A 24,286-nucleotide genomic window follows, 5' to 3' on the forward strand; every position below is an offset into this window, starting at 1 on the left:
TTTGCCAATGCTAGCAGGAATAGAGGCCCGCATATATTACTTTTTGGAATAGGAAAGAGATAGTATAGATTTCTCAAAATTAAATTAATGATTTGAAGTATTTTGGGATTTTTTATTGTCTTTAGAAAGCTAGTAATAGGTATGATAGGTTTTTGGAACTAATAGAACAGGTCATCAGTAATGGAATTGATATTTATATATGAGTTATTAAATTAGATTCCTTCAATGGAATCCTTTCAAACAATGGTTCTAAAGAAAAAAAAGAATAAAATGATATGATGAAAGAGGCTAGTCTTACCTTATATCAATTAAAATAATAATTGGTGTTAGAGAGAATGCCTTTTATTGATAGACAAGTTGGGGAAGAGTGACACATCATTTTTATGGCAGGAATATAGTTCAAATGAAATCATTTTTCTAAAGTTGCAAATTGAAAGGAAACATAAACATATGCAAAAGCTTTATTTCCAAAATAAAAAAAAAAACAAAATCAGTTTGATGATTAGAAGGGCTTTTATTATGAAATAAATTTAGTTTTACATTAAGTTATTAGCCTGAGTTTATCTAAATTCCATAATCCAATTTGAAATCTTGAAATAGCTAGATCTGCAAATTGCAAAATCACTTTGTTCAAACAGAAATGTATTTTTTTTCCTAGTGTATTGACACTGGAAAGTATTTTTCTAATATAAAAATGGATCAAAGTTTGGATGAAAAAATAATGTTATTAGACCAGTTGAGATATTTATTTGAAACATATTGTCTTTAGATATAGTAAACAACTTAACCATGGTATGTACCAGTTATTTTATTTTTTCATTCTCTACTGCTCCTGCCTGATGGTGCCACTATATTCATTCAGTTGACCCATTCTTTCTACTGTGGGAAAAAGCCAGATTTCCCTTGGCTAAGCAAGGTCTTGCAGCCCATTTTCCTGCCCAGAGTGCCTTATTAGACAGTACAGTTCCTCTATGGCAAGAGTGAGGTGGCAAGGAGTGGGCCAGTTTGCCAGTCTGTTGGGATAGTCTAATTTCTCCTCAGGGAGCATCTATCTATCTCTCTCTCTCTTTGTCTTTTACATGTAATGTGAGTCCTACATAGTATGCCTGTAAATGCTTTCTTGCTTTATGTGCATGCATACAGGCATTATATGCTTACAGGTTTGTGCTCAACAGATACAACACCAAGAGCTCCCTCTAGGTTTCCCACAAGTGGTGAACCACAGCCTGTTCCTTTCCCTTCCCAATGGTGGGCAAGATGACAGTGCTGCTTATTCCCAACTGCTCTGCCAGATACTCAGATGGCTGAGCTGCTATCTAAACTCAGTTCTCCTGCAATCTAGTCAGGGTATTATTCTTATAGGTTCATAGGTGTGTACTAGATTAATGGCCCTGGAGCCTTTACAAGCCTAGCCCATAGGATTACCTTGGCATTGTGCCACCTGACCTAAGTTCCTAGTGCCTCTGTCGAATAAAGCCACTGGAGTAATCCCTGGGGTGAATTTTCTATTTCTCATCCACTCATCAATATTTCTCTTGAAGAGGGCCAGTGAGGTGCTCTGCTTGATATGTATGGGAAGTCTATTCCATAGCATGGGCAGTCTCTGGGTTATGAACCTGTCCCTCCAGCATGTTCTGTTGATTGTGGTAAAGAGGTTGAGGTCTCTGGAGCATGTGGTGTGGAGGGATTGGGATTTCTTCAGCTGTAGCATTTCTAACAGAACTGGGTCAGACATGGCTTTGTAAGTCAAGCAGAGATCACCTCTAAGTAGGTGATATGAGACAGAGAATAGTTGGAGTTTTTTTAGTCTGTCCATACAGGACAAATGTTTAAGGCCTAGGCTCTTCTTTGTGAGGTACTTTTGCAGCCTTTCCAGTTGTTGCAGGTGTTTAGTGAGGTACATGCCAAATGGGGCATTGTACTCAGTGATTGGCCTAATGAGAGAAGAGTAGAGGAAAACAATGACGACTTTCCTCCTGGATGCAAATCCCTTAGTAATGAGATGTGCCACACAGAAGGACTTTCTGACCACAGTGGCAATGTGGTGGTCAAAAGAGCGGTTGTTGTCAACCTGTGTTTCCAGATCTCTTATAATGTCTTCTGTGTTCAGTGGACTACCATTGATGTGGTAATTCATGGGAACTGTTTTTTTTCCAAAGGGGATGATGACACATTTTTTTTGGCATTGAGCTTAAGGCCATGGTTCTGACACCACTCGTTGGTCTCAGTGAGGCCTTTCTGTAGGATGCCAACATCACTTGGGGAGTTAATAATAACTCCCAACTTGCAATCATCCGCGAACTTTGTCCACCAGAGTCCCTTCATGTTGACCTGGACTTCAGAGAAGTAGACACCGAACAGGAGAAGACCCAGGATCAAACCCTGTGGGACTCCACTTGTGACTGGTCAGCAGTCTGACTTGGAGTCAGCTATTTTGACACTGTGGGTTCTACCTGAGAGTCAGTTTGCAACCCACATAGTGATATAGGGGTTGATGCATAGCTTAGTGAGTTTTTCTATGATTCCTGAGTGGGGAATGGTATCAAAGGCCTTGGCTAGATCAAGGTAGGCTGTATGAACCACCTTGCCTTCATCCACAGCTCTGGTGACTGACTCAAAGAAGTTGACCAAGTTGAGCAGGCAGGATCTACCCTTTACAAAACCAAACTGTGTGGGATCCAGAGTTTGGAGATTCCCTATATCCTTGTTTATTAGGTCTATGATGATGCATTCCATAGCTTTGTATATCAGACTCATCAGGCTAATGGGGCGATAGTTCTCAGGGTCTGTAGTCATGTATGTGGACAGGGATGAATGTAGCAGTGCACCATTCAGGAGGGACAAAGCCTGAGGTGAGGCTGTGATTGAACAGGGCACACAGGTGACATATGTGACATAGATCTTGCTGGATAAGCTGAAATCTGAAATTTTTGTAAAATAAGATCTCAAATATCCCGACCTAGGACATTGCCAAATTTTAAAATGAAAAATGTCATCTAACATATAAAGACAAAACATTTAAAAGATGTGCATATTCATCTAAAATCTAAGTAGGATAACATTTGCTAAGAAACCATTCAGTCCCCTGGATTCACTAATCTTCCATGCAGGAATAGTCTAGTCCTGCACGGAAGCGGCTGTTTAGGAGGAGGACTGCACCGTGCCAAGCATATTAATGAAGGCACGCTGCCTGACCTGCTAATCCTACACAGAGCATGGACGAGTGCAGGGGGCACGTCTGAAAGCAGAGCTCTCAGAATAAACACGCCCCTGCAAAGTAGAACAGCAGAAACTGTAAATAAATGAGCGAGACCACTCATAGGTGTCTGCATATCCTCACGGTTAAAGCAGCTTAAAAGGCTGAAGAGAATAATAAGGAAGATATATGCAAATGAAGCAGCACAGTAATAGTGTAGTGGTCAGGGTATCTGCCTAATGAGCAGGCATTCCCAGTTCGAGTCCCACTACAGTGCATACCATTTTCCATGTGAAATCTGTATACGAACATTTATTTACATTTTATTGCTGCATCACCTACTAAATAATATTTAGATGTGAACTGGACTACTGCATTAAATGCACATGTGAAGAGTCAGTGCCATAATGAATAAGTCAGCAGTAAGCAGGCGTAAGCACAGATAAGCAGTAGTAAGCATATGTAAGCACTAGTAAGCGTGTGCAAGTGCATTTGGGTGGGGTGAAGCACTGCCGACACAGATTAAGCAAAGGAGAAGCTAACTGCATGTAAGACACTGTGACCCGAAATCAGCAGTGCTTACCTCTGCATAAAACCCACTTACAACCACTTGAAAATGCGTTAAGCACACCATATCCAACAGCCGGTGTTCTGCCCAGCAACAAAACAAACAGCCTCTGCAAGGGCAGAACCCAGGACCATGCACACTATACACAAAACGATTTACCACTAAGGCATGCCAGATATGCCGAAACTGTATGTTGTCAGAAACATAACCCCAGCCCAGTCATGCAACAGTACAGAGAATGTACACCTGCAGATAGATGGGAGTGTGTGCATGCAAATATATCACTATCTAAATAGATACAACATATCTATAGATGTAGTCACATATATATATCTATATATATACATATATATATATATATATATATATATATACGTATATGTAAATATCCAGAGATATATACATATATATATATATATATATATATATATATATATATATATATATATATACAAATATATGAACAGATATACATGCAAATGCTGACAACTACACATATATATATATGTCAGCATCTATATGTCCACATATATACATCAAGTGACATATGCATGCAGATATATGTCTCCGTAGGTATATTCCGACAGTTAGAAATATGTAAGCAAATATATATACCCACAGAGGTATATATGGCCAGACATCTGTAGATACCAATGATAGATTAACAGAAACATATATGCACCATCAATGGGCCTGAGAGGCCCTAAACAATATACTTATATAATATAATATAATATAATATATATATATATATATATATATATATATATATATATATATATATATATATATATATATATATAAATAATAATATATAGTATGAATTTGCATACCCCCTGCCCAGCCAAACACGTCCGCCCTGCAATACACTACCAAGCTCATAGTATTGCACGTCTGTCATTGAACTAGGGAATTAAATCAGCCCTCTGTTATGTGTCACATGTCAACATCACATACCCCTCTCCCCCACCCACTAGGTGGGCCGAGCAGTACAGACCCATCCAACCCAGGCCATCCCCAACCCATACATGCATAACCCATAGTTCTGCTTCCCCCCACCCGCAGCACACATGCAGCCACCACCCCTACCCTTGTTACAGGCCTGTAGCTACCACACCACCACACATTGCCCCCCCCCTCGGGACCTATCCTGTATGATGTCCTGACCCAAGTATCCTAGGTCTGGCAAACACTGGAGACCATGCACATAGCCAGGGGTACCTATGTATCTCTGGGTGTAGACGAAGGCTGAATACCCAATGTTTGGGTTGTCCTGCATGGGATGAATGCATTCCGGGTACTAACAATAGATGACATGTGTGACTCTGTGTACACCAACGGATTTAGTTGTAAGTATCGTAAAGCATACATGGCACACAAAGTTGGCCGGTATGCAGATGAAACACAGCATCTAGCAATACCAGTCAACATTACGGGATATCTACTAAAGATTTAGAGGTATATGTGTTTGTATAAATACCCATAACTATATAGATATATACCTCCCCCTCTCAGTAGTACAAATGTATACATACACATATAGACATATAAATAAATACCCACATATACATATATACATATGTAGACACCCATACATCCACGTTGTTATTTATATATATATATATATATATATATATATATATATATATGTGTGTGTGTGTGTGTGTGTGTGTGTGTGTTTGTGTGTGTGTGTGTGTAGATATACACAGATATTTAGCTATGATACAGCACTTAAGAATGACATATGTTCACAGGCCATGCCAATGGAGGTGAGTGGGCCTAATCAAGAAACGTGTAACACATAGCATGAACCCCCCCCCCCCAGCCGGACAGGGGAAACATACAAACAAATCCATAAACAATGTAAACAATCCACTGCTCCCCAGACCACAGGCAGGATACAACTGGGGGAGAACACAGTGGACCTGAGAAGTCTAATTGTGGAACAGAGACAGGAGCGTCCCTTGCGGGACACCCCAAAAATTGTCTTGTTATAGGAAGAAACCCATGTGATGACCTATTAAGGTGGTGCGTGTACATACCCTGACTACAAGGGTGGGAAAGCCTGATGACCCATGGGTCAAGAAAATGTACGAGATGGGTCCCATGAAGTGGAGTGTGGGCAGTGTGTAGTGGTGTGTTTAGACCTGACCTACACCCAGAGTAAGGATGAGTGCTGTAGTGGAGGTGCGGGTGGGGGAACTATGGGTATGTAATTATGGGTTTAGGCGTGCAGGTGTTTGCTGGGGCTGGTCTATTCAGACCGCCCCAGGGATGTAAGCAATAGTGTTCATTGGGCAGAGCTGCCACCCAACGGGCAGCCACTCCCACTACGAGTCCTACTGTAGTACAGTCTATTTTACATGGCAAAGAATTGTATAACCAGATGTAGATGCAAATATGTAGAGGTATGTGTGTGTGTGTGTGTGTGTGTGTGTGTGTGTGTGTGTGTGTGTGTGTGTGTGTGTGTGTGTGTGTGTGTGTGTGTGTGTGTGTGTGTGTGTGTGTGTGTGTGTGTGTGTGTGTGTGTGTGTGTGTGTGTGTAAATATAACATATATATAGCTAGGATATGATGCAGCAGTTAAGAATTACATATGTTCACAGGCTGTGCCAATGGGGGTGAGGGGCCCAATCAAAAAATGTGTAACTCGTAGCATCAACCACCCCCCCAGCTTGACAGGTGAAACATTCAAACACACAATAAAAGTAAACAAACCATTACTTCACAGACTACAGGCAGGATACTACCAGTGGGAGAGACCCACCAAGTCTAATCTTGAAACAAAGACAAGAGTGTCCCTTGTGGGACAACCCAAAAATTTTATGGCTGTTCGGGCTTCCAGCCATTACACGGATAACCTACGGCAGGGAACGCATGTTCCCGGACTACAAGGTTGGGGAAGCCTGATGACCCATGGGGCAAGACAACTTACGTGATGGGACCCGAAAAGTGGAGGGTGGGCAGTGTGTAGTGGTGTGTTTAGACCCGACCTGCACCAGGAGTAAGGAAGACTGCTGAAGAGGATGTGCGGTTTGAGAACTATGGGTATGAAATTATGGGTCTAGCTGTGCAGGTGTTGACTGGAGCAGTTCTATGTGGACCGCCCCAGGGATATAAGCAATAGCGTGCATTGGGCAGAGCCTATGCCCAACGAGCAGCCACACCTGGTATGATTCCCACTGCAGCAAAGTCTAGTTTACATGGCAAAGGACGGTATAATCAGATGTGTTGTTACAAACCCACTAAATGACACCAAAGAACACATGGTCGCAACACCCCACTGTAGGCATGTAAACCGAACTAATTGGCATCACAAGATATTATTGCTGTGACTGTCCTCACCCCCACTCAGGGGTGTGATTGTCCAGACCTACCCCCAAATGCAGGGTATACACACAGCTGTCACTGTAGAAGAAATGGCCAGCCATGGACCTTCCCGTCAGCCATCCTGCACATCCCTGGACATATCCCCACTATCAGCCCCTCTGTGTGGCCCAATAACACCACTTACCTATCGACCCCTGTTGCATTCATAGTAATGTTCACAGTCACAAGTAGGTGACACCCTCCACACAACTATATTGGCAGAATTTGGAGCCCCCAACCCAGGTGTATTACTGCAGCTGTCCCAGACTACACATGTAAATAACACATGAAGGGAAAACCCAAGCACACTTGGATCACCACCTGGAGATGTCTGCCACCCCCCAACACTCCAGACCCCTACACCAACTACTGACACTGATACCTCCTGTCTTGCCTCGCATACATATCCCAACACCCTGCAAACCTGCACTACCACTCCCCCACCAATCAGTCGAACGGCCTACTATACAGTTAAAATGCCCCCCCCCTCCACCTACCCGCCTACATCTCCACTATTCACATCTACTCTACAACACAGGTATGGCATAACTAAACCTAACCCAAATATCTGAGTGTAGCCTAACCAGAAATGCTAAACTGGAATCCCACTTAACCTTACACTGACCTTCGTGAATAGTCATACCTGACAAGTACATCTGACTTAAGCGCGTATAATACCGACATGTACATGAAGTAGCACAGGGGTATGCGGCAGCAAGTGGGAGTATGCCTGTGTGGGTGGCAGTAAGCAATGCCCACACTGGTTAAGCAATGTGGAGGCCAACCCAGTATAAGATGCTATAACCGGAGGTCAGCAGGTCTGAGCCTAGCGCACACCAGCGCATACCCGCCTACACTTCCCCCGCAGTGCCTTAGGCATGCTGTAGCCCACAGCATTCGTCATGGCCAGTAACAACATAATCAGCACTCCCAGGTCAAACCACTGCACACTATAGTCCAAGTGAATTCCCACGAAGGCATGGCAGATCTACAATGAGCTGCTGTTATCACAAACATATCATCCGGCACGGTCAGTCAACAGTATAGGAAATGTATGTAAGTATGTACATTAATGCCAGCAAACATGTGCACAGTGCTCAGTCACAGTATTCCGAGCAGTCTATGAGTATCAATGAACAGTGCCTGTCCACACATACTGTTAGAACAGTAGTCTTATATAATACTGAAAAGAGGAATGGAAAATGGGCCACGGCATGGGGGCGTGTTTCATCCGCGGAAGCGGGAGATGAAGCTGGTCTGGTGTGTAAGCAAATCACTACATCTGAAAATCCTGGCAGGATCCTACCAGTGGGAGAAACAGTGTAGACCAGCAAAGTGTACTCGTGACACAACAACAGGTCCATCCCTGCCGGGTCGCACCAGACATTATGGGTCACAATAATGTTTCCACCAGTATCGGAGGTGGATGAAGGGAAGGCAAGAACATATGTGGAATAAACTGATGAAGAGCTTGCAGATGGTTGCATTGAGACAGTAATATGAAGGAATACCGAGACGTGCAGAGAGGGAAATGTGTGGAGATGTGGTATGGCAGGGCAAGCAACTGCAGAATGGATGGATGCTATGTATGTGGAGCTTGGGGGCCGAGGAAAGGGAGCATGGGTATGACATTAAGGTAGAAATATGCAAATTATGCAGAGCTGCAATAGTGTAGTAGGCAGAGCATCTGCCTACTGCGCACACATTCTAGGTCCAGGTCCCACTGCAGCACATTCTATTTCCTGTGTGAAATCAGTATAACAACATCGTTTTGATGTATAACCTACTAAATGACATTTACACTTGAACAGGAGTACAGAATTACACATAGCCCACTCACTATTCAAAGTACATGATACAACACACAGATATGTATACATAGACAACTTGTAATGGTGTATTTTACAATAATGTATGCCATTACCGACAGCACATAGATCTGCACTTATATAGTCAGTGAAGAATGCAAAGTCCACACAGAAAAGTAGATGCAGACAGTGCGGATATATAACATATTATGCTTTCCAGGACAGGCCCGTCAATTCGTACAACTGTGGACAAAGGATTTGCATCAAGATAGATAACAATAAACAATAACAGATGTAGTTCAGCAGCCACCAGTTACACCCTGTAGTCAAGGCCTAGGGGGACATTTATTACCTGTGATAGTGTCTATGTATCTGTCACATGTATGGACCCTGACAAACAAATGTCATGGGAGTCCACAATATGACTGGGATGATAGCAGGAATGATAGCAGTATATTATGATAGTCCAATACCGAACAACCCCTAACTGTATCACAGCAGGACAAAGCCAGCCATATATGTGGAGGACAGAGGCAGGAACACAGGGCCATACTTGTAATATTGCTGTTACACACCCTGCACATTGCTGGTGTTACAGGATTTGATGCAACATACCCTTATGCAGGAATAACACATCAGGAACAGAACTGGAAGTAGCCATGTATGACAGCACGCAACAGACAGATTGCCAGGGATATATCTAGGACAAGCCCTGTGTGGTGCACACGCAAAAGCAAACAGACAATCCACTGGCCATCATGTGGACAGGCCCACTGTTGAGAGCTATGCAGACAGACTGCATTCCATCCTAAACTACTATGTACACGCAAACACTGCAAGATCACCAATATACAAAGCACATAACAACACCACTCACTCTGTCTGTAGGTCTGGAACAACTTAATACTGTGTAGTTGTCCTGTATCTGCAATTCCCACTCTAATAGGTACTGCAACCTGCCATCTGTAACATTGCTGCCCACATACAGGAAGTATGTCCTCCATACTGGAAAGGTGAAGGGACAACACCCACATGAGTAAGCATTTTATAGTACTGGGTTGCCATGACAATGGTTAACAGAATCACTACACAGCAGGCTGCACACAATCAGCAACTGTTGCACACTGATTGGTGCAGAGCCCATCACCTGATCATGTGCATCACCTACAAAAGCCATGCTGAAATCCATTCAAACCAACTCATTCGCTCTACTGGAGAGGGGGAGAGAGAGAGAGAGAGAGAGAGAAAGAGAGACAGGAAAAAAACAAAAAAGGAAATAAAAAACAAACATCTACCACAGAACTTACACAGTGGGGAACACAGTACTACAGGCCACAACCAGGAAGGCATCACACCTGTCCAAACTCTAAAAGGTATGTAAAACACAACTGTATATAATTTAATGTAGTATGTGGTATAGATTAAAAGGATGTATGATGTAGAATGTTTGATATGTGCCATCTGAAGTTGTCCCTGTAATGATGTCCCACTGAACAACTGCTCTGGACAATACTGTCTGTTTCTGTAAGCAGTGGGACATACCCGCCAACTGTGCATATCAGCAATGAATGACAAAAATTTCAGCCATGATATCTGTGTATGTTATGTTAGTGTGGAGAATAGCTGTTGGTAGATGTACTGCCGTCATGATAGACACATGAGTGTCAGTGCACACCACTTGCAGGACAGTCATGTGAATGTGTAATGTAGCATGCACAAATGCCATAGGTGTGTAATAGGTGTACCAGCAATCTCACACCATAGTTACCACTCTAATGTTAAGCTGTGTTCACATGTGGCACCTGTCTGTGTTGCAGCAAGGCAGAACAGTGCAGCTGTGAATAAAAGATGGTTACAGAATAAGGACCAGATGTCTGTATGCACTCCACATATCTGTGTGATACAGACTGTGATGTGTATGTATACAGATACAGACACTCATATAGACATAGGTATATCAACAATGTACAACATATATCTACACATATATGTGCATAGATGTATATTTATACACACGTATATATATATATATATATATATATATATATATATATATATAGTAGCACTGACAATGGTATGCAGGTAAAATAGTCTGTAACAGGCCAGCAAAGATAAGTGTCCCCACAGGGAGCATGGCTACAAACACATAGCAGAAAGCATGGCACATACACATAGCACAAAGCTTGGTACAATACAACATATGTCCCAATAGCAGGTAAGCAGCTGACATAATTGCAGTCTGTGAACGTGTTGTTGTAGCTGATATGTTGTGTATTAAGATCTATGGTAATGCTGCTGTATGGGTGGCTCAGACCTGTTTCCATCTTTATGTCTTCCAGGAATCATGTCGCATAGTCGCCTTCCTGCATACAGCGCCGCAGAAATGGCTATCATCATTGACCACCTGGTACAGCACTACGTACTTCTTTTTGGCCAGACAGCCCACAACCAGCAGGAGAAGACCTCCCTGTGGAACGAGCTAGTCCACAGGGTCAATGATGTCAGACTGCATAACCGCAGCTATGAGCAGGTCCGGCATCATTGCACCAACCTGCTTTGCCATGTATGTCGGTGTGCAGCTGCCATAAGGGGGGACCACTTCACAACAGGGGTGGCAACCCACCCATCCATCCCTCACCTGTGTGGAGGAGCTTTTCAGCAGCCTAGTGGCACCTGTCTGCCCGCAACATCAACACCTGGCAGGGCACATTTTGGAGGTGGGTGCCAATGGCACACCAGCTGAGGAGCATGCAGGTAAGGCACCAGGGCACATTGGTACACCACTCGTGTGTATGCATCTGCAGCTGTACAGGTACATCATACAAAACTGAGATGTCATATACATAATCTGCTGCTGTGTAGTAGTAATAAACTGTTGTGTAGAAGCTGCAATATTGTGTACTTCTACTGTCTGATGTAACATAATGCTGCACTCACCTGTTATGAATGTCACAGCTGTGGCCACTGACATCAGCTTTCTCGCACTCCTATGTAGGTCCCTTCAGGATACCACCATGGCAGCAGCCCATAGCTGGTGAGTATGGTTTATGTTCATAAACTGGGCATGTAATACCACACCTACCTATACTGCATGCTGTACATGTTCATGTTTTGTTGCTGAGAAATGCACTGCATCACAGTAGAGATCATGCTGCGGTATCAGAAGGGTAAAACAGACACATGCAAGGTAGCAAACATCCTGTCAATGTGCAATGTGTCCACAGGAATGTGACGTGGCAGAGCACACGGCCTACAGTAGGGACATGTGTGACTCAACACCACCATGGCTGCAGCTGCACACAATCAGGTTAAGTAAACATTGCAGGTGTAACCCTGACCCCACAGCACTCGTGACAGCAGTGTGTGCACTCCAAGGGATGTGCACATGAGTAGACCTTGCAACCATGCAGAGGTCTGGGACACATGTAGGGCACTCCTCACAGCCATGGTAAGGTCTGCTGGTTGCCAGTGTAATAGTCATGTGCTGGTCATACATGCACTGCAGATGTTGTGATCTGTAATGCATTTATCAGGCATCCACAACTGATAACTGTTCACATATCATCCCAGGTATGTGTTGTTACAACACACAGGGGCTGTGAGCATTGGAGCTGACATAACTGACACAGTACTACAGATGCATCAATGGTGTCTACACCTGTGAGGTATGGTGCACAGTACAAGACAGGGTGCAGAACAGGCCACAGTAACACTTTGTACATGGGTGCAGTGTTAACACAGGGAGGGGCCATCACCTACCAGCAAAGCCAATGCCTCACACACATGTATACTGCCACTAGCATGATGTCACTATAGTTGCACTGCATGCTGTTGAGCTCCATATGTAATGCATGTTGACAGAAGGCTAATGGGAGGACTGTGTGTAGAAATGTTGTACAACTCCACATGTAGGAGTGTGGGGTGTGTGTGTGACTTGGTTGTGTTTGTAAGTGCAATCTACTGGAGTGTGGCTGATGCATGTCAGATGTGTGTGTGTGTGTGTGTGTGTGTGTGTGTGTGTGTGTGTGTGTGTGTGTGTGTGTGTATGTGTGTGTCCATGTATGCACAGGTGATAGTGGGATTGACCACATGGCCGTACTTTCCCTTGGGATGTACATGGAGAGAGACATGGGACACCAGGACAACCTGTCAGGTATGTGAACACAGGACAGCTGATAGCATAACGAGGTCTGTAGCATGGAGCATGCACTGGGAGGTGCAGTACATACCAGGTAAACACATCATATTGCCAGCAGCAGATAGGTAACTGGCTACCCACATATGCAGCACTACAAATGCAATGGGGAATTACAACAGCACATCAGTGAGTGTATCCAGGTAGTACTGTCGTCCGCATAATGGGTAGCTTGTGCAGCAGATGTGGCATGGACTGAGCAAGACTGTAGTATGAGGCTCTGGTGTGTAACATATGTAGTGAATGTAGCAGCCCCAACCATATAGGGGCCTCGTACACCATTACTGCCCATACACAGGGTAATACAGTGTGACAGCTGTGAGGCCATGTACAACCTACTCCACACAGGTAAGGGAGGCGATGGAGTAACTGGTCAGGTGTGATAACCACACGTGTAGGCATGGAGAGGGATGATATGTTAATGGGCTGCAGTGATGCGTGTATATTAGCAAATGCCATGCAGGAAGGATAACATATGTAACTGACTGTGGGACTGTCTGCTAACTCAGGGAAGGTGAGGTAGTAAGGTGGCTGTCAGTGTAAGTGTGTGTACTGTTATGCACTGCTGTACAGGTCTTAACGTGTGTATTTGTTTCCACTACAGGTGGTGAGGTGGGTCAGGGTCCCTCCTGAACACATACTGAGGTAGGTGTCCCTACAGACACCGATGAAGATGAAGGTACAGGTGAGGCACTAGTGGGGTTGTCAGAGGCTGACACTGCACCAACATGTGTCATCACCCTCCTAGCCACCTCAAGCCCGCACACAGTTACGGTGGCCCTACAAACCCCATCACATGTGGCCATAGCAGAGGGACAGTTGGCACTTGGTGGCAATGGCCAGGAAAGTGGTGTCCATGCTAACTGTGTCTGGTCACAGTCAACATAGCCAGATGTCTGTAAGGCCACCACATTGGCAGATGTACCGTTGTGCTCGTGGGAAGACTTCAGGTCATCATGCCCCTGGCAGAGGCACCACAACTGGTACCACCAGGAGCATGTTTCAGGCCATAATGAAGGCACAGGCATGTATGAAAATACACTCCAAACAGGTCCTGAGGTTGCAGAGGTCTGCTTTCATAGCTGTAAGTGGCAACCTCCATGAACTTGCTGTTGCCTTCTGTGAATATACTGAGGTCATGGATAGATGGTGGGGTGAGATGGTTGGCCTCCTCACTCGACCATGGTATGACTGTGCTAGAACGTGTGGTGGGACTGGTGCGATGGCCGTGTGAATGCAGGCCAGAGACACCAGCAGCTGGCGGTCAACATGGATGTGCCAGGATGCACAGCCTCTCCCATAGTGGCAGTACCAGCCCCAGCACACAGCAGGGGCTGCTGTTCACACCACACCACAGCAGGTCATGTGCAAATGGCCCTGGGCAGGCCCAGGCAGAACATGGTTCCAGCAGGCATATGTCATCATTAGGGGAGAGTAGCACCTCAAGGTCTATACCTGCACGTGCCCATGGAACCCCTGACAGGCACAGTCAGCGTCTCTGTGGCCGGAGGCACTGAACTGCACACCCAGCCAGGTATGGTCTGCAGCTGTCCAACATTACCCATATAGGGCAGCCAGATGGCGGAACTGTGTGCATGCATACCAACACACTATGCAACCACACCTAGGTGACCCCATACCGACACACACCACATCACCATGCCCCAATCAATGAAGCACACCCTTCACCCACACACATGGTGACACATGTTTGGACCACCCTCGGCCTCTGGCACACCAGCAACACACCCTGTGCATATGATGATACCTGTGCCACATCCCTGTCATCCATAACATCGATGCAGGGACAGGCTAACATGGTTCTGATGCACACGGTGACTGTAATGGAGTGCCGCAATGTACCACAGTGTAGAATGTAGTCAGGGGTAATGTGTACTGCATATATGTCAGGTAGTGTAGCCATGTAGCTAAGATGACATTCATGCACCCTGTGCATATGATGGTACGCCACATCCCTACCATCTATAACATCGATGCAGGGACAGGCTAACATGGTTCTGATGCACACCGTGACTGTGATTGAGTGCCACAATGTACTTCAGTGTAGAATGTAGTCAGAGGTAATGTGTATTGCATACATGTCACGTAGTGTAGCCATGCAGCTAAGATGACATTCACACACCTTGTGGATATGATGGTACCTGTGCCACATCCCTACCTTCCATAACATCGATGAAGGGACAGGCTAACATGGTTCTGATGCACACCATGGCTGTGATTGAGTGCCGCAATGTACTGCAGTGTAGAATGTAGTCAGGGGTAATGTGTACTGCATACATGTCAGGTATGTAGCCATGCAGCTATAACGCATCTCAGCTGTTAAACACTAGAGCTGCACAGACTGTTAAAAAGAAAAAATGATCAGGCGGTTTTAAAGACTGCTACTTCAATTTATTTTATAAACAACAGTTACAAATACTTAAAGCGCTTTTCGTCTGGTTGTACACAGACTTCCTCAGAAGATACAATAACATAAAAGAAACCCTTGTTTAAGTACTCAACAGCTGAAAAAAGTGCGGGAAATTTACTGAAATCAATTAGTTCAACAACGTGTACTCAAACTTGAACCAAGATCTTAAAGTGAAAGTACTGTAATCCTACTTTAACTCATAATCAAATGAATACACACTCAATTAAAACTATTTTAAAATAAAAATAAAAACTAAACAAAATTACACTCAAAAATAGGGTTTAAAATAAGTACACTCTTGTGTACTATGTTTTAAATGAACGACTATCTTTGCAAGCTTTTGAGCTTTAATATGCTCATGATTGAGCATGATTCATTAAGACCTGGAAAGCTAAATGCATTTAATTTTAGCTGCCACAATAGTTCCAGTTCCTCTAGTTTGAAAGAAGCTCGACCACCCCTATTATCATTTACAAACTGGTCTATAACCATGAATTTGAATTGATGCTGGGGATTCAAGTGAGCATGCTTTGCTAAAGCATTATCAGTTTTATTATGATTTACAGCATAAATATGTTCATAAATTCTCTCACGGAATCTACGTTCCGTTTTGCCCACATAAAATGCTGGGCACACTACACATCTAGCTAAGTAAACAATGAACTTGGTGTTACAATTAAATTTAGATTTCACCTTATATTTATGTCCGTCAATCTCAAATGAGTTAGTAGTGTCTATGAATTTACAGTAGTTACAGTTTTCACACTTTAATGTATCTGTAAATCTAGGCACTTTTATTTGACATCTTTCAAGAAGTGCTTTTAGATCACTTCCTCTCTTGAATACTATAAATGGTTTAGTGCCAAGACGGTCAAAACATCATGGTTAATTTTAAATAAGTCCCAGTTTTTATGTAGAGTTCTAGCAATATAACTACTTTGAACATTGAAAGTTGTTATAAAGCTACATTTAAAATGTTCTTCTCTTCGAGGTGAATGTTCAATGAGTGGAACATTTAATTCTAAGTCTAAAGAAGTTACACTATTATTAAATGGTGATTTGACTATTAACATAGGTTTCAGTAAAGATGTTTCTCTTTTACGTGTAACTTCTTCTGTCAGAGATTCTAAAAGATCTTCTGGATACCCTCGATGCTTAAACATATTTTTCAAAAAATCACATTCCTCAAAGAAGTCCGTATTCAAAGTTGAAATACGTGAAGCTCTTACCAACTGCCCTTTGACTATGGACCTCTTTTGGTGGAAGGGGTGGCAGCTTGAAAAATGCAGAAAAGAGTTAGAATAAGTTGGTTTTCGAAAGTTTTTTGCTGTATAAGATCATAACTCTTTATTTTTAACTAACCAGATGTCCAAATAAGAAATGGCATCAGTGTTAAAGCTGTATGTAAACTGTAAATGCCTGTTGAAGAATTTAATCTTTGAATCTCAGCTGTTGGTAACACCAATTGATATCCCCATGCTGTCATCCATTTGTGCTGTAGGCATACATGTGTCAGCAGGAGGATGGTCTGCAGTCATATTCCACAGGGGTATGTCAGTGTAGTGACACCATGGCCATGACATATGTGGTGTACAGTTGCACACATACCACAGGTATGTATAACAGTTATTGGCCATGCAAACATGACTGGTGCCCTGCTGATACAGGTATAATCTGCACCCTTATGTCAACCCATCCACATACACACACATCCTGACTTTGTGACACTGTGTCTAGACCCCAACCTGGCTATGTAGTGTTACTGAACTGTGTGGCTGTCATTGCACACATGACACCATCTGTTGGATGAGGTGTGTACCAGGGCACATGCTACATTCAGACCATCCACAGACACATACAATATGATAATGGGGGATATAATTTTGTATATGGTGAATACGTAGTGTGTCCTACCATTATATACACATTGACCAACACATAACAGGTAGACACACATCTTAGAGACCTGGTTGTATAGTTACTGTCTAACTAGTCCATGTGTCCAATGTGTTACAGGTAGGCTGCACACAGCACATGTGTAACTGGGCTGTATCCTGTTATCTGTTACCTGTATGGGTGATGGTGACATTGGCCACCTGATAGTGGTACGTGGGCCATATAACAGGAGTACCATGGTGTAAAGACAGTGAACACAGCACCCACATCCCCCACTGGATATTGTACACACACTAGAGCACATCCTGATACTCTAACACACCCACTAACACACATTGCCAATGACGCATAACAACCCATTGCATATCACAACAGTGGTACTACAGGGATATGCATGTGATGCACACGCCACAGGCATAGTACGGTGTTGCATTGCATTGCCATACCTATGGGTGACAACAACCATATCTGTACTACTGTGTGGCAATGTGTATTGTAATAAGAGTATGTGGACTCTGACCGGTGTACCCTACAGATATGCACACATGCACATATACACACACGTGGCAGACCTCAATGGGATTCCCATGCCTACCAACTCATTGGTGCAACACTGTTGTGCTGGTACTGCAAGGCACATATAGCTGTTAGGGAGTGGAGTGTAACAGGCTGCATGTTACATTAATGGGATTGAGAGGTACCACACACTATACGAGTTGTACAAATAGGCATCCCCCCAGCCAAACATGTCCACCCTGCAATACACTACAAAGTGCTGGAGATCCCATAACCAGGGCTAGTGGCAACATGGGCACATGATGTTACCTGTACTGCATCCCACCTGTATGATGTCAGGCTGTTATTAGTAAAATATCATGCAGTACAGTCTGGCTCCCATGGGGAATGTATAATGTGGAAGCCACCAACATTACCAGGCTTCAGATACACAGACACAGATATGCAGATGCAGGTATATATATTCATAATTTTATATATATGTATATATATATATATATATATATATATATATATATATATATATATATATACATATACATATATATATATATATATATATATATATATATACATGTGACTACACATACACATGCAGTTATATGTACAGTATGATACATAAGTGGTAGGCACACACAATATGGAACAGCCACTATGCCTACAGTTGACCCCTGAATGACAGGACACTGTATGTGCCACCCATACAAATGACAATTGTTGCCTGTAACATACACCCACAGAGAGGTCATAGGTGAAAAAACACCCACAGGTTTGCACACATGGCAACCTGTCATTGTGTACTATTACAGTTCTACATGCCATGCCATATAGCTGTTCAGACACTGACAACTATATCAACGGAGTGATGCTACAGTGGACCTGTTACACTCATACAGTAGGCTGGAAAAGTTCACAGCTGTTGCTGTCTAGGCCAAGCCATTCACATTGTACAATAGGAAAGACACACTGGGCCACAGGAAACCTAACAATCGACAGTATGTACTCCAGGTGTGTAGTTCAGCAGCCTCTATCTACACACTGTGCAAAGACAGTAAGAGGTATAGACATCATATGTCCACATGGGTTGCAACTGCTACATAACATGGCATAACATACACCATCATTAGCACACTAACACACAGAACAGTTTGTATGGCAGGGGGAGGTAGTCCTGCAGTACCCAGATCCATGTCAGTAATGTATACATAGGTGAAGTATATGGTACAGTACATCCAGATACCGTAAGGTCTTTTAATGTGCTCCCCCCAGACTCAATATTACAGGGACATATACCACTGTTACATACACTGGGATCTGCAGTACATGAGGGCACACATGTATTGTGTAGGTTGCACCCACACATATATGGCCCCAGCCCCACCATATGTGTGGGGGTTACAATGGCAGTGGACTGATGGCAGACATGGCAGTGTGTTATACTACCAGCCCACTATGGATCAACCACCAACATGACATATGTGCACAGCTTGGTATGCAGGTGATGGACAGAGGCTGGAATACAGGCACATATGTGGACAACTATTGCCATACACTACGCAAGGTGCAGGTGTTACAGGATAGTCTGTAACATACCCTTAGTCAGGGAATTCCTGGTATGGACGGCCATGGATGTAGCCATGTACTGGTAACATGCAACACACACACTGCTAGTGTATTATCTGACACAAGACCTGTGTGGTGGACAGACAAAGACATGATAGGCACAGCTCTGACCAGCATGACGGTAGGCCCACAGTTGTGTGCTATGTAGATGGACTGCATTCCATGGCAAACTAGTATGTACACCCACACCCTGCAACACAAGTACTGTATAAAGCATAACACTCCACTCGCAGTCTGTCTGTACTTTCTGATCCTCCTACAAATATGTGGCTGCCCTGTGTGTGCCAGTTCTCCTGTATGGCATATTGCTAAATGCTGTCAGTAGCACTGCTGCACACACACAGGATGGATGCCCTTCACACAGGAGATGTAATGGGACCGCACACACATGATGTGGGAATCAATAGTTGGTGGTTGCCATGACAGTGTTAAATGGGTGTAGAACACATGTGTAATCATATATCTGGCTATTTGGATATGTATATGTACATATATTCCCACCATAATTCCTGGACATGAAGCGTAGGCCAACCCCAGCCTGTATGTTCCCAATGTTGTAGTTGCAGGGGATGTCAGGTACCTCTAGCAGGTATACTAGCAGGCTATTGCTACTGTCATTGGGATTGTCTTCACAGACATAATGTGTGTGGCAGGTCACATCTGCTCATAACATATGTGCCATTGGTTACTGAATGACATTCAAAGGACATCAGTGTACAGTACCACTGCTAACAAGTAATGCCACTGTAGACTGCAGCAGAGTTATTGGCCAATATATGGGGGGGGTCTTACACAGTCTGTACAGTCCAGAGGTATACACATAGGCCCTTAGTGCTACACATGTGTACACTGCCTGACAATATGGATGTGGATGGCCATGTAGATGGGTATAACACATAATGACTGGTATATAATGTCCACCATAGGTCATGCATTCACACACACCTGCCTGGCCTGTAATGGTATGACCGCTGGTACAGGGGTTCCATGGCCACATACTACACAATAGGTATTGACATACATCTGCACTGCATCCCACTTCCCTGTCTGACATACATAACTGTTAGGGGAGGTCCAGCAGTGGGACATCTGGCTAGTATCTGCACATGACATGCCACTGGGTAGGTACACTCAGCTGCTCGGCATGTCACAATGCACTGTGTAGACTGCAGACAGACTGGCTCAACACTGGCCTACACCTCCCAAGGGGGAATGCGCATGTACCTGCATATAAAGCAGGCTCCATAGGCATGTCAGAGCACAGGGTAGGATACATCTGTGTGTCAGTGCATATCCACAACCAATGTGAACACAGTCACAGCCACATGGTATTACAGTATATGGACTATGTGTTCAACACCATCCTCATATGTGCCACTCACGGACTGGCCTACATATACTGGCCTGCTACACAGTTTGGTCTGGTGGCTGTCTGTGTTATGGGACACGTGTTTATGGCCCTACAAACATGTACGCCACTACAGTACCATACAGTGGGGCAGCATGTAACATCTGATAGCAGGGGAACTAGAACAATGTCATCTACCACAGTCTGTACACAGGCTAAGGTACATATCAACACTACACACACTGTCAACATTCACCATAGGTACACATACCTCACTACTGTACAAACATCCTCAGAATGTGCAGGCAATGTAATGTAACCCCTATTGTACATAACATGTGTAGCAGTCAGATATATCAGTGGCTTGTTCTCAGATATGATGCCACAAAATGTGGTGTACAGCACATATGCACCACGTCATGCATGACATATACAGAGGTTGACAGAGGTGTGGCTGGGAGCACATATACAGGGCCAATATTGACATGTTGCTGTGATCGCCACATACATTTACTGTTGTTACAGGTTGCTGCAACATATGTCCTTTTAGGGATATGACATCTGTGACTACCACAGCTTTCTCCATCTACTGACTGCAATCATCACACTACCTTCAGCAGTTGACAGCTACATGCTCCGTGGGTGACACATGCAACCATGGACACAACACTGCCCAGACTGCAGATGTCACTGCAGATGGAGATTCCCCATCAACATGGAACTGACATGGCAGGCATTGAGACATGTACATCAGCCATATCAACATGAACACTGTGAAAGTAACATTACTCCAAATGCAGTATAGCAACACTTACAGTCTGTAGTCAGGTCAGGCACATCCATCTCCCATTTGTTGTACTGTTTCCACAGTGTATGTTGTTAGAGGTACACCACAATCCATCTGGGATGCTGTTGGCACACAACAGATCTAGTTCCTGCTCACAGTGGGTGAAAAGGGCAAACAGCACCTTGATGTTCCTGGGTATTGGGGTGTGTTTCCATACAATTGGCGATAGGGATGCTAACACAGCTGTTTCATATGCAATCAGCCAGGGGAGGGCTGCGATTTGTGCAGAGGCCATCAGCTGATCATGAGCATTACTTACATATACCAAAGATCAAAGATCACTGTGGGTACAACAAATAACTTGAAAACAGCACCAAAAACCCACAGAAGAAACCACGATCCATGCTGTATTAAAATGCAAAGAAACAGATGTTCTTTAATACAAATAATCCTCTAAACAATCAATAGGTTGAGCGCTTTCATGTATGTAATACACTTCATCAGAACAAAGTAAAAATATAAGAAAACAGTTTTATATAATTAAAAAAATGCCAAAATTGATTGAATAAATGCAACGCCCTCTCCTTTTCTTAAAAAGACAGCATACAAATGTGTTAAAAAATACACTAAGTAAAACTTATTAAACTATGTAACCCTAAATTCAACAAATCCTATGCATTTTATGTAAAAAATAAATCAGTTGAAAAAACTTGTAATAATTGCTGTAATAAAAAAAAGTATATACTGCATCTAAGACAAAAACTGTTAACAGTTGCATAAAACCACAAAGGTCACTGTAAAAAAAGAACTGCATGAAAAAAATGCAATAAAATACCAAACCATACATAATAATAATGTAGGTATTGCAAAAAAGTGATTTAAATAACAATTCTCAACAATAAACTTCATAGGTACTGGACATTTACAGTGCAAACTGTGCATTTCCTACAAATATTTATTTTTCCAAAAGTAGTGAATAATATATAATCTCAAATAGGTACTATAGGTATTATTTTATCATGCAATGATCACAAATTGAGTAGTTTACTGGAAGAGGCTGACAAGGCTAGTCAGTCCATTACGCATGATTTGATATTTCCTCAGTGGGAGAAGTTATATGAAAAACAGTTTTTATATGCTGAAAGTAATGGTAGAAAAAGTTTTGACAGGAAATGTAGAAAATTTTCCAGGGACTTAAAACAATATGAGAATGGAACTATGTACAAATGGAATAGGAACAACACAGTAAGCAATGGTGCTTTTTACAATGGTATTAGTAACGATGTTAATGGTGCAGATTATTCTAGTGGTAAGGGTACGGATGATTTTTTATACCAAGAGGCCGGGAGGGGACACAGAAGGCAAGTGTTTGGAATGAAACAGGGCACAAACAAACGGTGGTACCATCACAGGGATCAGCAAGCGGAGATTTAAATCATGATAGAACTAATCAAACAGTGTTGGATAACACCAACAACATTGTGAATATTCAAGGGGACATTAAGGTGTACAATTATACTTCATTCCCAGTTAAGAAAGAACATTTTTTAATATTCACGAAAGGGATGAAATACATACCTAGTCAACCTTTCGATCTAGTTGACACCCTAGTTGAATTTAAACTTTTCCTTAGAAAGTTAAATTTGGGAATATTTTTTCATGATCATGTGGGTAACAATTTGCCCAAGAATAGACTTAAAAAAAGAAGCACTTTTACACCACCCACACACAAAACCTTATTGTCCTTTGAGAATGTGGTTGTCAAGCAACTTTATGCTTTATTTAACCAGAAGAAAAATTGTTCACTTTACGGCAATCATGAAAGAGTATTGGGGGATATTTTGGACACCTTATGTTCAAACAATATTAGGATCATGTCAGCCGACAAGGGGGGTGGCATTGTGTTGTATGATCAAAATGCCTACACAGCAAAGATATTTGACATTCTCAACAATTCTACACATTATGAAGTTTCCAGTCTTAATCAGATCAATATAGCCCATCATAGAATTGATTTGTTTTTGGAAGAATTTTTGTTGGATGACAGAATTGATGAGGACCTCTACAAGTTTTTAAAGGTTGATTTTCCACAATTAGCCACCATTTTTGGAATTCCGAAAGTCCATAAAGATGTGACTAATCCCCCCTTCAGACCCATCATTGCAGGTAGCCACAGTAAAACCTTCCATTTTGGTAGAGTTGTGGACTGTTGGCTCAAGCATATTCTTGAAGGGACCCAGCACATCATTAGAGACTCGTGGGAATTCCTGGGTATTTTTACCAACGACCTGTGGTGCTCTGACATGACCTTTGTCACGGTTGACATCAAAGATCTTTTTTCTTGTATCCCCAAGGACGAAGGGTTACGCAGATTTACAGCTTGTTTGAGGAAACATAGTGGATTTAGTTGGGAGAAGATTCAGCTCACAGCTGAGTTTATAGAGATTGTTCTTGAAAACAACTTTATTTATTTTGAAGGCGAGTACTATCGACAAATCTCGGGAGTGGCCATGGGGGCAGCTTGCGCCCCCATCTATGCCAACCTTGTAC

This window comes from Protopterus annectens, chromosome 10.part0 (assembly GCF_019279795.1).
Source record: "Protopterus annectens isolate FY-2018-M chromosome 10.part0, PAN1.0, whole genome shotgun sequence".
NCBI lineage: Eukaryota > Metazoa > Chordata > Ceratodontiformes > Protopteridae > Protopterus > Protopterus annectens.